Raw genomic sequence first — 10197 nt, forward strand, 5'->3', positions numbered from 1 at the left:
CCAGACGCAAAGGCTGCCTGGGGCTTTGCTTGCCCAGCCAGACGCAAAGGCAAGCCCCCTGGTTTAAAAAGGGTCAATCCGGTGGTCCCAGAGCAAGACGCTATCTGGGGTGTTAGCAGCCCTGCCAGACGCAAAGGCAGCCATAGGAATGACTGTTCCTGCTGTAATGGGGAGGTGATGAAGAGCGGATGTGTGATTGCTTCGATGTCTCAAGCAGAATATTCAGCCCATCCATCGTTGAGTCAATCCGAGTCGCTCTCTTCAGCCCATCTCCGCCTCTTCGCAGCAGCCTCCTCCCCGTCGCTGTCCTCCCTGGTCCTCTTCATGGAGGAGGCACTGCCAGAAGATTGAGGGACCGCAGCATCTTCAAGCTCCTCGGAAGATTCTTCTTGGGAGATGGACCCGAAGTCTTCAGGATCAAACGGAGGGATAGAACGGCTGTTCTCAGAGTCCCAGTCCACGTCCCACAAGGGCACGTCCGCGTCCTCTTCCGGTTCCCCGTACATGTTCCTGAAAAGCAGATCTTCAACAGCAGAGTTATTGGGAACATCACAAGGGTCAGCATTAGGATGGGGAGCAGCATAAGGATCAGCATTAGGATGGGGAGCAGCATAAGCATCAGCATTAGGATGGGGAGCAGCATAAGCATCAGCATGAGGATGGGGAGCAGCATAAGCATCAGCATGAGGATGGGGAGTAGCATAAGGAGCAGCATGAGGATGGGGAGCAGCATAAGGATCAGCGTAAGGATGAGGAGCAGCATAAGGATGAGCATAAGGAGCAGCATAAGGAGCAGTATAAGGGCGAGGAGCAGCATAAGGATAAGGAGCAGCGTAAGGGTAAGGAGCAGCATAAGGGCGAGGAGCAGCATAAGGATAAGGAGCAGCATAAGGGTAAGGAGCAGCGTAAGGGTAAGGAGCAGCGTAAGGATAAGGAGCAGCATAAGGGTAAGGAGCAGCGTAAGGATAAGGAGCAGCGTCAGGGTAAGCAGGGAAATCATAAGGAGCATTGTGATCAGCATAAGGCACAGGATGAGGAACAGCAATGGGAGCAAGGTGGTAAGCAGGAAAGGGAGCAGGTGGTGGAAGCTGCTGCTCACCCTCTACATTACCAGCCTGAAGCACGTCCACGTCATCCACCCCGACAACGCCAACCTCTTCCTCCTCCTCCTCGTAGTCAGGCAGGACTGGGTCATCGGGGGGGCTCTCAGCGGCAGGGGGTGCGGTGCTGAGTGGCCAAAAGGAGCCTCCTGAGGAAGAATAAAATTGAAACAGAATTACACACCAGGCTTAAAGGCCTAATCAGTCATTTTTGACCTGATGCATTACATGTACTTTGTAGAAAAACCACCATCAAACAGAGTGCCACTGCCACCTCTAAAACTCCTATCAATATTGTGCAGTTCTGCTACTTTTATTTGGAACATTAGGACGGGATGAGGGTAATATGATAATACTTTTATGCTGGATAAATCTTGACTGGACACAGGCAGCTAATCAGCAGCTACGTATGTGCTCTCATTACATCATGTTACATCTTAAAGTTTTGCTTTGCGAGTTGTTCCATATTTGGCTGCCAAAGGCTAAAGAAGATTTACACCATTCTGACCATAAACAGATTCTGACTATTATACTAGTCTGACTTTAACTGTGGTTATGTGAAACGTGATATGCTTTCAGAGGCAAAACCAGGAATGTGAACAGTGTTATTATGTAGAATTGTATATATATATATATATATATATATATTTGTGTGTGTGTGTGTGTGTATGTACGTGTGTATGTTAACATTTCAACAGCTTATTAGCTGAGATTCAACAGTTCGACTGTTTCACTTTGTCTGTAGGTATGTGACAGATTATCTATAGGGTAAGGTAAACGTCCCTATTAAGCCCACATACCATATAAGCCCACTTGTGACTTTTGAATTAAAAAAAAAAACTACATCACCATTTTTGCTGTGTCATGGTTCTTCCAATGAAGCTGCTTGTTACATAAATTATACTTTTCATTGTAAGCCAATCAGATTTGTTGATATTGAGTTATTGCAGCAAATGTGTGACATGTGCCTGCTGCTCCCAGAGGAAGCTGCAAAAAAACTTCAGTGAATTTGGTGCCCTCAGAAAACAGCTTTTTTTTTTCCATATTTCTACTCCTAATCACTCATTTGTTATCAAAATTTAAGAGATTAGTGCTTTGAATAAAACATATGTCAGAATATTACTCAAATTAGAATTTTTCTTTTTTTTGAAGTCAAAATATGCGTTTTAGCATGCTAGCAAACAGCCCACATGCTGCATCAATACAGTCGCTGCATAGCATTGTTCATTGCAATGACATAAAGCATGATAAGCATGTATAGTTTACATTTTTGTATGCAGAATATATTATTATACTGTTAAATAGATAATAAATGTGTATATTTATCTTTATTTTTTAATTAACATTTTTACCAAGTGGGCTTAAAGGGGACACTAGCAAAAAAATCACAGAGTGGATGTAAATGAGTATAGCTGATTACTTCTGTGCATGATCAATTGATACTTTTCATGTTATGTTAGTGCAGCATATATAGATTCATTTCATGTAGTTGTTTTTTTAATGTCATGTGTGTAGAATAAAATATTCTGACTTTTAACCAGAAATTCACTTATGTTCCCTTTAAGCCCACTTGACTGTTTCAATGGAGATTTTTCCTTTTTGACTTTTGAACCATTTTCCTGCCTAACTTTGATCTCATGTAATCAATCATCTCCATAATTCAGATAATTAAATATCATTATATCATCATTTATTAGGGAGGATAGGAGTGAAGAGAAAATGAAAATAGCTATTGAGAACTAAGAGATTACAGATTTTAATAGAACAAGTCTGGATTGTTAAAATTTTTAAATATATATATTTATTTATCAGCAAATCATGAAGTAGGCTTATTTTGAACACCCATGGGTTTAAAGGGTACATTAAGTACCCTTTAAACCCATGCCAGACTTTTGACATATTTTGACAAATTAAACAATAAAAACACTCACTTAAATTAGGGCGATATATATCAAAAATGTCTGAAAAGCAGATTTGGAGGGCTTAATAGGGACGTTTACCCCCTGTGTGATAATTCATAAACATATCTACATATTCACAGAATAATTTATTTGAACTTGAACTGTTCACTCAACCTATGCAGCATGGGTTACGTGAGTAGTTCAAGTTCGACAAAATTATTCTGAGAATATATTCTGATTTGTCACTTATACTGAACATATAATAAACATCTGCAGACAAAGCAACACATTTGAATTATTGTTGAATCTCAACAAATAAACTGTTGAAATGTTACAAATACTCCATAACCTATCTGTAGGTGGACAATCAAAATGAGGTGTAACCCATAATTCTACATAATAACACTGTTAACATTCCTGGTTTTGCCTCTGAAAACACATCATGTTTCTTATAACCACAATACAAACCAGACTAGCCTATAACAGTAATCAGAACTATAAGACACAATTCTGTCATGTTGCATCATATATATAGTCCAGTGACAGAGAGAGTAGAAATGATGTGACACTGTGGAAACTGTGTGTTTCTAAGTGGATTTCGTTGCCTCCAAGTTAAGCTGTGTAAAACACTCGGATGCAGCGAAAACCTTTGAGCGCACAGACCTGTGCGCGCGATTACGCATGACAAAATGCGGGTTACTTCAATAAATCATGAACAATAATGAACAGGGATTCACCAAAAATTTTTAACACCAACATCTGTGCTTCTCATTGTCTATATTTAGCCTACTTAACGCCACTCTCAGTTTATCAGTTTCTAATCATGCCGCATGGGGGAGACGGTGGCACTTTGGACGCAGGACGCGCATTTACTGCATGACAAACCAGTCTCATCTCTTCCCTCCATAAGAAAATACCACATGAACGAGCAAAGTATATTTCAGTGCTCTGACAACACTAACATGTCCGTTACAAGCTCTGAACGATGACTGAACGGCTTTGTCCAATAACTGTCAAACACTTCAGTTCACTTCATCTCTCTCATTCAGGCTCAGAGCAACACTTTTTAAAGAAATCCAGAAAATTAGTTCATTAATGTGATTAATTTTAATTTAAAAGGACCCGACAACATCTCTAGATACATTTTAAGCAGCAACCTCAGCACACAGAGCAACGGGCCCCGGTTTGTTTACACCTGCGCGTGCTGACGTCCTGACGTTTGCTCTGAAACGTTCCATCGTCTCCATGGTGCACAAGAAAAGCACCATTTTGGCATTGTTCAGAAATGGCGTAGTCGCCATTTTTTCCCCATAAAATTTCGACAACGAATTTACCAAATTCAATCCCCTCAAACAAAAATAACAGTGTCACTACACAGTTATTAACACCTTCCACACCTGTCCCGACAAATTCACTATATTCTTATCATATAATAATAAATCGTTTTACACCAAGCAAACCTCCAATATCACCAAAAACTCTTTTCCTAACAGATCATTAACATTTTGTGAACTGACTCTTTACATTCAACATTTCAGTGCAATGTTTAGTGCTGAAATTAGTATATAGGCCTATTAGAGCAACATTAATAGGCTAAATTTACCATGACATTAAAATATGTCTTACCGGCAAAGGAGGTGATCCAACGCCTGACTCTGGACAGCAGGGTCTCCACGGCGGGGGGTCCGGACGCCATTTTCCAGCAGGTACAGATGTAGTTTTCCTGGTAGATAGATAGATAGATAGATAGATAGATAGATAGATAGATAGATACTTTAATTTGTGGCTGTGTAGAAAGATAGCCTACTTTAATCTGTGGCTGTGTAGAAAGATACTTTAATTTGTGGCTGTGGGGAAATCAGTTTGCAACAAGTCACAAAGGCATTTTGAAACTCAGCCACAGAGCAGCGCCCCGGAAGGAGCAATAAGATTCTCACCTGTGAGGTTTTGAGTTTCTCAGATCAGGTATCCAACAGTTTGTTGTGTAGAAAGTGTCTCCAATATTTCAGCTTTTCAGCAGAAGGTTTTGCAGGTAAACTTGAGTCAAGTCCGAGTGCAAATGTGACATTCAGAAAGGCCTTACAGCTTTTATAGGGCCTCGGTAACTCCACCGTTCTGTTTCCATGACTCCCAGCAAGCATTTTTGGTTTAAAAAACATCTAATAGCCGTCTACATGAAGACCTGACGTCTAGGTTAAATCACGGCTGAATGTGGGCTGTCAGTGAAAATTTGGTAGACGTCTAACCATAGCCAAAGTGTAGACGTCATCAATTATACGGCTATGTAGAGACCATGTCCAAAAAATGGAGATAAACATATTTTAATTACTGTTCTCCATAGCCTACGTGATTGAATATCATACCGCACGCTATCTGCAATGGCGAAAATTACATTAATAAATAAATAAATTCAATTTCAAAATTAAATCGGCTAGATTTGGGTTACATGTAGCTAGACTAAATCAGAGCTAAATATAGCCAATACGTTTAAATCACGACTATTGCTTGCTGGTGACGCACGTGCGTGCGTGTGCGTGAGCGAGTGAGAGAGAGCATATTTTGTTCCAGCAGTGGTTATTATCTTCCTTCAAAGCTCCAAAATATCCATTTTATTTAGAGGTTACAACAAATATTTCCTCTGAATCGGTCAAATACCTCCATTGGATGGAATACATAATAATAATAATAATAATAATAATAATAATAGGCTAATAATAATAATAATAATAAAAATAATACATTTTGATAATAGAGTGCTTTCACTTAAAGACACTTTACATACTTTCCATAAAATGATCATAAAAACACACTTTAAATACATAACACGCACACTAATCACATATTAAAAGCTGAAAAGGTGAGTTTTGATGAGTGAATTGAACAGGGGCAGACTGGTGCAGTCTGGAACGTAATTGGGGAGAAATAAACATGGCATTAGTCTTCTTTATTAATTTTTGTGAAGTAGTGTGAAGTACTGCGTCAGGATCTTGGCTTTCCTTCCTTCATGACTGTCTGAAGCCTGAAAAGCTGCAAAACAGTGATTAGAGTTTGCAGGAAAAACAGTGCTCACACTCTTTTATCCCATTCATTTGTAATAATTATAATGTTTACTTTGTGTGTGTGTGTGTGTGTGTGTGTGTGTGTGTGTGTGTGTGTGTATGCTTGTGTCACCCTTCCAGCAGGTGATTGATGTCAGTTCAGGGGATCCCCACAGGGCGGGGATGGCACCTACTTCATATGTTCGCCAGGTTGGTGCTTTATAATTCATCTGTGTGTGTGTGTGTGTGTGTGTATATCATCTTTCCTGCAAGATGACATTTTTAAGGCACTCAGGAAGAAAAGAAAGGCAGAAACTGGGCATTTTGCAAGTAGAAAACCTTCCTTCAAAATTCCAAAACCACCACCAGAGGCTGCAAAGAGAGACAAAGATGTTCCAGAGGCCTCTTTATGAAGCAGCTGTTAGTGCTGTTCACTTGTTTTTGGAGTGTCTTGTTAGGAGGGTCAGGAGGGTCAGGGGTTGTGATCTGTGCATGTCGCTGCAATGACACCAGAGGGTCTTGGGAATTAAGTTACAACATGATTGAGCTAGCAAAGCAGTTTTGTGTTGCTATGTGTGGTATTTATTCAGTTTTGGGAAATCACGATGTCTAACGTTAGAAAGCATCAGTGGCTGCAGCTGACAGGGACAGCTAACAGCAGCAGCAAAGCTAACATCAGGACGTCATCTGTTAAAAGCCTCCCGTTGTTGGATAAGACATGAAACTACTCCAGTTAGCTCAATCATGATGTAACTAAGACATACGCTGGAAAAAAATTTTTTTTCACGGACTGTTCATTTAGTTAATGAGTCATTGCAGACATCGCTAACGGGGCTAACAGCTAACGGTTAGCCCAGCTAATCTACGATAACCATGTTATTAATTACAAAACGTGCACACAGAAATAGTAATGTTTGTTCAATCATTGTGTTTATAGACTTTACAAACATCAGACTAGTCTAAACGGTGATATAGTGACATGAAAATTGTGATATATATATATATATATATATATATACATCGATATATATATATGTATATATGTAGCGCTAAACTCTGCTGGTTTTCTACCCGGAAGTATTTGTAAACAACAAGGCGATTCCCTGTATAGGGGGACATTTGGACGTCATTTCCAGGACGTGGTCACCAAGACGTCCTCTCGATGACATAAATTGGACGGTTATGTGGTCGGTTAGGGTCATTAAAAAGCTGTCGAGGTGACGTCTTGGTGAGGACATCCTGGAAATGACGTCTAAAACATCGCCTATTTGGCCGTGATTTAGACTAGTCCGGAACATCACTGAATGAAGTCAACACAACGTTAACCGGACGTCATTTGGCTTGCTGGGCAGGTTTATGTTTCTTTAATTGAAGAAAGTGTGGTTCTGTGAAAAACAATACAACAATACAATATATATTAATTACTAAATGAAAACACACATGAAGCTAATGTCACATGCAAGACATATAAATAAAAGACATTTAAATTAGGTAAATAACTCCCTTAAATCATAAACCAGATTATCAGCAAAGGATACATTTCAATCGTTCTAAACAATGTAAAATGACGAGCACGTCTAGCCTAGCTAGTTCATGTAACTTAAGCTAACATAGCTAATGTAGCAAATTTCCCATGAGGAACTTCAGCAGATACAGATGACTTTATACATTAAGCTGTAGTAATCAAATAAAGCAATTTAAACATAAATATTCACATTAGTCAGGTACTACACACACTTCTCCAAACAGGAGAAATCCACACAGTTTCTCAGCACAGACTGACCAGACTCCACACTCTGGATAATTCTGCTCCTCTTAAAGGGCCGGTAACAGCACATGAGGAAACTAAACACTTATAAACTGAACCCAAAGGGCTTTCCTACAAGCAATGTATACTATTTGCACCCCTGTACAATTAGAAGTGGATGCTATTCGTACCCTGGATTATAGTGATGTGTGCTGTTTATACACACCTTGGTGCAAATATTTGTACCCTTGTTTTGTACAACTAAACTATTATCTTCTCAACCTCAACCCTCAGGACCTAGGTTAGGTACATTGCTAACTATCCTACCATTACAATGCAACCATGCCAAGTGTCTTTTCTTTAAGCGGATTTATGGTTATGCGTAGACCCTACGGGAACTGCCCATTGGTCCGACAGCCCATTGTTCCGACCATATTAAACCCATTGTTCCGAAGTCCCATTGTTCCGAAATCATCATGATGCCCTGTGGTCTGGTTAGGTTTAGGCACAAAAACCACTTGGTTAGGGTCAGGAAAAGATCATGGTGTGGGTTAAAATGAAAAAGAAAGTGACAAACACATAAGCGGTGAGCCTGCTTCCTCAAGCCTTTCCCAGCTGACCCAGAGCCGGTCGCGGCGCACCATCAAGGCAGAAATACGCCTGCCGGGAGCCGTTCAGCACTGCGGACCGTCGGACCAATGGGCTGTCGGACCAATGACATGGACCCGACCCTATGCACGTAGCCTACGCATGTTGCCCACGTCGTTGTGAGCATTTTTACTTCTGCTGTGGTGTGTCTGTGTCACTCTGCAGGTACCTCCAAAACACTAGTCGGTGGCGGAGGTTTCTGTGAAGCACTGTAAAGTTTAGTTGATTCAAAACACACATTAAACACACATTAAACATGTCTTAATAGAGATGATTTTAAACCAAATCAGCTTCACTATAACTCGCAGCATTCACAGACAAACACAACATGTTAACGTTATTAGCACAAGCCTATGGCATTTTACATTGTATAAATTAGCCAAGCAACTAGCAATCTTTTCCTCTTCTCATAGAAAACCAGGGACAACAGCGACATTAAAGGAGCTATATATAAGAAATCTAAAGCAAATAGTCGTAAAATCATCCTAATATGTCACAGAGACTAAGGAATAATGTTAATATAACATAACGTTACTGATCTCACCGACAACAATAGTACAGCCAGAATATTCGCATTTAAAAAAATTTTTTAAGGTCTGCAAATCATGTTTATGTTTTGAATTTGTGTTTTGGCCTGTTGTGCCACTAACTGCCGTCTAGCAGTCACGCAGTCAGTAGAGTCTCAACATCAGTTACAGTTACGACTGAGCTACAATGGCTGACGGTGCGACTAAACCCAAACAACCTCGTTATGATTCCCAAAAACGCCAAGACAAAACTCGAGGCAAAGCGAGGGTCTATATAGGAGATGTTTTTCAACGGTGGAGACGGTTTAAATCGGAGAAGAATTTGAAATCGGATGTCGAAGTGGCTACTCAGCAGAGATTTTATTTAAAAGTATCACTTCGGTTTTTGTTCGGTAGATGTTTATAGTTCATGAAATCAGACTTTTATAGGTGTCATATCTTGAGTCTACATTTCTGTCTCATGGCAATCCAGAAAGACAAGGCTACAGGAGGTGCAAATAGGTGAACAATTAGGCTTTTTTCACTACGAAAGAAATTTGTTGCACCTGGCAAGAATGTCCCATAAATAATATGTTTGTAAATGTAGTTCAACAACGTAGCTTGCAAACAATGCAGCACTGTAAAATGTTGGCTCTTTTACAAGAAAATCTGATTTGAGGTGCATTTGCAGTTGCCAGAGTGCGACTTTTATGCAGTGAGCTTCTTATCATCTTGCAGCCATATTATGTTAGGGACTGTTCTTTACTTATCAGAGGAGGGGGGTGGCTGGGGTGTGACTTCATTTTTTTTTTTTTGACCCTCCTCAAAGATGTTTTATCTCAAGCCACCCTGAGTGACTGGTGGAAAATGCACGACCCTCCATCCACTGTAAATAAGTCGTTAGATTTTTAAAACTTCCTATGCTTTGATGTTTGAAAGTTAAAAGTTAAAAGTTGAAGATGAAATCCTGGAGTTGAACAAAGCCTTGGTTGTACCACTTTCCACATGCACGCTAGTTAGTTCACGCAAATGTTTTTTTTTTTCCCCAAAATTTTAAATTAGATGTAGAATAAAGTGATTTGAAAATCCAACAATAATTTTTGTTTTTACAGTTTCTGGCAGTGACATGATTTTGGTGATTTTTAAAGAAAGCATTTCTTAATTTTTTTTTTTGTAATCACAAAAATAATACAAAAGCATTTAACATTGTACACCCTTCTGCGAAGCTTAAAAAAACACAAGTCCCTCCTTAGTGCT

This window comes from Epinephelus moara, chromosome 10 (assembly GCF_006386435.1).
Source record: "Epinephelus moara isolate mb chromosome 10, YSFRI_EMoa_1.0, whole genome shotgun sequence".
NCBI lineage: Eukaryota > Metazoa > Chordata > Actinopteri > Perciformes > Serranidae > Epinephelus > Epinephelus moara.